The following is a 6713-nucleotide window of genomic DNA, read 5'->3' as shown; positions in this document are numbered from 1 at the left end:
CATTCTGGAAGTGTAATCACAGCCTTTGGCTCTGCTGCCGAACCACCTACGGGAGGTGAGTTTAAAGAGAGCGGCTTTAAAGCTGTCAACATAAGAAGGAGGGAAGCCAAATTGCTTTCGTGCTTGCGCTCCCGTGCCAGCTGGTTTGTCATGGGATTGGTATGTAGCAAAGATAGAGTTGTCTGCAGAAAAGCTGTATTATTCTTTTTTTGGATGAGTCCGCTGGAGATCAGTCAGGACCCACAGTAATTTCCTGAGGGGACAAATCCAGGCCTGAGATAGGCCACTGGCTCCTCGGAGGTTGCATGGAGCTCTGCATTGGGTCAGAAAGTCAGCCTTTGAGGAGAAGAGCTGGAGAAGCCTTCCAGGAGTGAGAGCTGATAAGACAGCAGCTCCCCAGCTGTGCTGTGGCCGCACAGAGCCGCGGATGTCATCGGAAGAATGAGAATTAATAACCCTGGGCCAGACTCTGACCTCTGCTATTCAGGCATAGATCCCTGGCAGCTTGTGGGACTCGTCTCAGCCCTCCCACAGCCCAGGTCCCCTTGTCTCCCACAGACTCTAAATGGAGTTGGGGACATCTGGTCCCTCTCCAAGGCAGATCCATGTGGAGAAGGACACAGCATTGGAGAGCAAGCTGAATGCCAAGGGTGCGCTCCTGTGCAGAGCATGGTCCCACTCTTCCTCCTGGCACCTGAAATAGAGAGGTGTGGTAAGGACCACCCAGCCAGGGGTATAATGTTGTGTGCCAGTCCAAGTGGGACCACTCAGATTGGGTGAGAATGTGGCATAATGGGTCAGAATTCATGAGCAGGGATACGTTGGCTTTAGAGAAGAGAAATCCCTGGCCCCAGGCAAAGCGTGTGGTGTATTCCCACAAGGATCCAGGTGAAACTGAGGTCAATCACATTAACAGGAGCTTTTCCAGACGAAGAATTTGCCAGGTGTCCTGGCTGCAGGGTGGAAGGTGTTGGTCAGCATGGAACATCCTGGAAATGTTCCGCTGGTGTCAGCTCTGTCTGTGGGCTCTTGGGACATGCTGAGCCTGTGTGACAAAGATGGGGACAGGGTGGCCCTGTGCAATGGTGCAGGGCAGGAATATGTTGCCAAACCATCCTGGGAGGATGGGCAGACAAAGTCTTCCACCTGCAAACCAATTCCCAGTGCTCTTTCAGGATTTTTCTCTGAGATGTAGACACAGATGCCCAAGGTGGCACCCTCAGCATTTCCCTCAACAGCTCCTTAAGTTCCTTAGCTCAATTAAACACACTAATGTAATAATGGGGACAGATAAATGGGCTATAGAGAAGCAAAGGACTAAATTTATGCAGCATAAATCAGGGCTTAAGTGTTCCCAGCCTGTGCCCAGAGCAATGTTTGTGGTCTGTGTGGGGCTGGGGTCTGTGGGGCTGGGGTCTTTCCTTGGCTTACCCGCTGCAACCTCCTTGGGCACCTTGAGGTGAGAAATCTCATGACTAGCCAAGCTGGGCTGGACAGTCCTGACAAATTGTCCTCCTCTAAAGCCCCAGCTGGGCTGCAACCCTGCAGCAGATATGAAGCCAGAGGGCTTTCCTCACCCTCTTCTCAAAGGTGCCTTCCCAGGGATGTGAGGTCGGCACCCGTCACTTCCCTGTGCCCGGTGCTGCGAGGAGCTGTGCATGAGCTGCAGCCCCACGGCTCCTCCCCACATGTGGCTGATCCCTGGTGATGCTCAGACCACACCCTGCGTCCCCAGCCTTCGAGGAGCTGTTCCCACCCTCCAGCTGGCTGGGGAGAGTCTCCAGCTGCCTCCATGAGTCAGGAGCGCTGGCTCAGCCCATCCTCACCTTTCCAAAAACATTGGCAGCCCCTCCTGGGCCTCCAGGGACATGGCTGCAGGAACGTGTTCTCAAATAAGGTCTGCAGTGTGGAAAAGGTGTGGGGAAGGAGGGCAGGTGGAAAGCTCAGTCCTGGCTGCCACAGGGCTCGGTTCTCCAGGGAGAGAGATGGAGCCCATGGATTTTGGAGATCATGGATTTTTCAGTCACCTTTCTTCCTCCACTGATGTCTTGTTGATTAAATCACAGACAACCAGCCCAGCTCTGTGATTCCTGGGTTTATTGGGGTGGGTGGATTGAATGGTGCTTGCCTTACTTAGTGCAGGTGATCCGGAGGTAACTGGCGCTTGCGAGCGGCTGGAGATGCTGAGATGAAAAACACGTGTGGAGCTGGAGGGCTGGGAAGGGACTTGTTAAGTCCATGTGTTGTATTTCCCTCAGCCCCGAGCTGGAGGCACTTACAGGACCCAGCAGACTCCACAGTGAACAGTTCACCTGTGGACCTCCTCTGGGTTTCCCCTGGAGCACTTTGCAGCCTTGCAGAGCCTTCAGCATGGAGTGGACAGTGCCAGGCTGATGGTCAGCACTGAGGATGAGCATGGTGGTGTTCTCCAGAGCTGAAGCAGGGGCATTTCCATCCCAGCTCAGACAGAAGGATTGGTAGGAAGAAGAGTTTTTTTATTTAGTCTTTATGGGAGGAACTGATACTGTTCCTCCAAGATCTCTGGGTATTTCCAGGATGCTGCAGGGCTTTAGGACATGAGTAGTGCTCTCCTTGTTTTTTGGGGGGGACACATTGCAGCCAGTAGGATCCTGAGGTTTCCTGGAGTCCTGGTGAGTGCTCTGAGGCCAGGACTCCAGGGAGGCACAGGCCAAACTTCTGTCTGCCCGAGCTGGCTGGTACAGGTGGTCCCTTCCCATTCCCAGTTCCTGGGATATTATATCATCTGATGTGTTTATCCATCTGTTTGCAATCTTGGGGAGGTTGGTGTGGTTTTAATTAATGAGCAATTGTTTTTGTGGTTGTTGTGCAGAGCCCCGAGCGATTCAACAGGGGTGGGGGATGCTTATAAATAAAACAATTATTATTACCCAACTTCATTAACATGCAACGCTGCTGTTCCCTCCTCCTGCCCTGCCCCCTCGCTGCTGTGTCTGGTCAGGTGGGTCTGGAAGGGAGAGTGGTTACAAGAGCCCAAATGCCCTGAGCAGTTGCAGTGTGGACTCTCTGATGAGTCTTTCCCTCACCCAGGCTAGAAAAAAGACCTCTCTCCTCCAACCATTTCCACAAAACTTCCAGAAGACAAAATATTTTTGAAAGTTTTACTCATCTGCCAAATTGAGCTGAAATCATCAGTGGGTTAGAAACTATTTTCAATAGATTGATGATGTGTGTATACACCTGTGCACAGTAGCTATATAAATTCTGTGTTTGGGGGGAATGAGGCCCAGAAATGGGCATAGGTGCCTCAAATCACATTTAGGCAGAATTTTGTACTCAAGTTTCAAAAATCCCTTGTAGAGGGGCTCTTGGATGCTCCCAAGGTGCTGCATGCCTTTGTGCCCATCAGGTGTTGCAGCTGGTCCGTTCCCCATGACCTGCTTCACCTCAATAAGGGTTATTCCAGGATCTGCTTTTTTACTGCCTGCCTTCTTACAGCTCCTCAGGGTCCCTGGAGCCTTGTGATCTGCCTTCTCCAGAAGATTTTATAATTGCTGCTTTGTTTTTCCCCAATAACCAGAGCAATGCAATGCAGCTCAGCGTGCTCAGCCCTGCACCTGCTGTGGGGATGGAACCTGCGCCCAGCCCCCCCACTTTTCACTGTGTTTTGGGTTTAATCAGGAGATATTGCACTGGACTTGGGGTGGGATGACTGTGGGAGTGAGTGATGTGGAGCAGTACAGTGCCAGAGGCATCGCTCTCCTTGTCACCTCATGGCCACAGCCTCCTCCACCCTGGGACACACAAGCTGCAGCCGACTGGCAGCTCTCCAGGGTCCAGGTGGCTGCTGGCCCTCAGGTTCTGCGTCTTTGGGGATGGATGTGGTCAGCAATGACTCGTCCCAAGGACTGGAGGGAGCAGGAACAGGGCCCAGCAACTTTCCTCAATCCGTGCTGATTTGCCTGGATCTTCATCCCTGAGCCAGGCCACACCAACTCACAGGGATTTGGGGAGAAGCAAACCTTGTGGTCTCTGCACAGACAGACCCAGACATGCTCCACAGCCCCAGCACAGTGCAGAGTAGGAATTCCCCATCAGACAGCTCTGTTTGACCCTCCACATTTGTGTCTCCTCACTCGGGGAGGGTGGCAGGTGCCACCACATCCTGGTGTCAGCTGGAAAGGCAGATCTGGCTGTGAATTGATCCCTATCCAGCTGTAAGGAGGTGTCCTGGGAACTGTACGAATCCTGTGGCATCAGCTGGAGCTGGAGGAGCTCTGCAGAAAAACCTGAGCTGTCCGAATGCTGGGACAGCAAACTTTGGGATGTCACTTGTGGGGGGCACCACAGATGGTCAGAAAACAGAAAACCTTTGCTCCTTTTCTTCCTTAGAGATCCTGCACCCCAGTGCCTCGCACAGTGGGATATGCACCCTTTTCCAGCTCCTCTTTTACCAGGAGGGTATTCCGAAGCCAGAGTCTCCTGGAGCCCAGCGGGACACGGGTGACATCAGCTGTCTCCTGGCTCTGAGCAGGTGGGAGCTGCAACAACAAGGGCAGGTGCTGGTCCTGCTTTAAGGAGCTGATGATCTGCTGTGACCAGTGACCAGTGGAGGCGGCCAAATGCAGAAGGGGGACATGGCTGGAGGGCCAGGCTGCCAAACCCTGCTCCGGAGCACGTGCCGGTCCAGGCAGAGCACTATGGATTATTTCCCTGTGTGCACTCACTGTGCCAAATATAACTGAGTAGCAGGAGGTTGCTCTGTTTCTAATTGGGTGATGAAAGCCTGTTTAGGAGGCCAAGACCTAATGGTCAGAAGCAGGAGAGGCAGGAATGGAAATGGGACTGATTCCTGGTGCAGCAAGGATGGAGCAGCCAGCACCAGCTCCCTGCACTGTGTGGATCTCAGTCCTCCTCGTGGCACAGGGACCTTGGAGCTGCACGTGGGGGGATGGGGTTATCTCCTGGGAAGGCCTTTATATCAAAAAGGGGTGGATGATACATTTTGAGCATCAAGATGTCTTGGCTGCACATTGTATTATATTTATATTAGGCTTTCTATTAAAAGAAAAAAGGAAAAAGAAGAGCTGATTGGAATGACAACTTTTATCAAACAATAATTCCCGGTCCCCAGAAGACTTCGGTGTAGACAAAGATTCAATTCCAGCTTGGTTTCTGTAACAGATGCTTTGGTGACTGCCCCCTGCACATCCTGCCTGAGGGGAGAAGGCAGCAGGGACCCTGCACACCAAAGATGAGCAAGAGAAACCTCAGGCTGGCAGATGAGAAGGAACAATCTGGAGGCCTGGAGCACATGGTGAGCACAGGGCTGAGCACAGATATTCCCTGCAGACTCAGTGGCTTTGAAGCCGTTCCCATGGCACCGCTCCCACCAGCCCCCCATGCTGTTTGCAGCACCTCTGTGGGTACCCCATCTCTGTGGGGTGGGAATGAGGGACTCCTGAAGGCAAGAGCTTCTCAAAGGAACAACATAATGCCCTTAGTCGCCCTGTCATGGGGGTCTCAACAGCTCTGTGCTTCAGCAAAGTCTCAGCAGCATCCAAGGATCTGCTAATTACACACTTGGCCCATGAGCTGTGTTTGCAGAGGAGGGGAGAAGAAGGGATTCGTGTACATGGGAGATACAAGGCAGTGAAGTGATGGAATAATTCACTGACTATTGGGACATTTATGAGTCACCTTCCTCTGCCCCTCCCCTCCGAGGTAGATGTCATAAGGGAGACTAACCCCGCAGTAATCTCCATATAACATATGTGATATGTTTACTTATTTCTTTCCTCTGTCTTCCCTGCTCTGCAATGTAAATAGTCATTTGTTCCTCTTCCAGCTGCTGGTACATGGTCTCACCAGTAGGAAATACATTATCATCCAATAAAACCAAACTCTTGGTGGCAATGATGATGATTTATTGATTTTGGCTCCGTTGCCCTCCCAGATGGAAATAGAAGCTGGCAGTTAGCTCATGTCTTACAACCCAGCCTAGACCATTCCCTTCAGCTTGCTGAATGCTGCACTTTGGAGACGGGATCTGCTCCTCTAGAGAAAGTTTCCAGGGTTGTGGCTGGATGCGTTTAAGGCTTCAATCAACGTCGATTAAATGTGAATGCATCATGGGGACCCCCACTTCCTAATGGCGAGCTACCCCTGGGACAGAGACGTCCAGGGTACTTCTCCAGCCCTGCTGGGATGTGTCCGCCCCAGTAAACACATGCACTGGGAAGCTCCTGAGCCAACCCAAATAAACACTGAGGAACAGCCTGCAAAGTCCTGACCCATGGAAACTTCCTGGGTCCAAGGGTCTCTGCAGCTGGAGAGGACGTCCTCGCTCGCAGCTGCGGCGCCTGCTCCTTCCCAGAGGCAGCCCTTCCCTTTCCCTGCCCACCCTGACCCCATGTGAAGCCGCGGGGCTCTGGGAAGTGGCCTGGGAGACCCGGTGTGCCTCCTTCCCAGGGTCTAGTGCTGGGCTGCTCCACTTGCTGGCTGGAGTTCAGCAGGCAGAGCCTTCCCTGGAGCAGGGTTTCCAGCCGAGCCCACACACTTGCGCTGTGAGAAGAGCTGAGACCTCTGTGGTTGGTTCGTGTTTCAGAAGCCACTTGTGTGTGGAAGCCTCTTGGCTGGGCACTACTGGCTTTGCAAAAAAACCTTTTTTTTCTTTTTAATTTTTTCCTTCGTTGATCCTCTAACCAGGCCAAGAGGAGCCCTGCGAGCCACCA

Source organism: Corvus hawaiiensis, chromosome 6, assembly GCF_020740725.1.
Source record: "Corvus hawaiiensis isolate bCorHaw1 chromosome 6, bCorHaw1.pri.cur, whole genome shotgun sequence".
Lineage (NCBI taxonomy): Eukaryota > Metazoa > Chordata > Aves > Passeriformes > Corvidae > Corvus > Corvus hawaiiensis.
The sequence above is the reverse complement of the archived record's forward strand: the minus strand, read 5'-3'. Positions refer to the sequence as shown.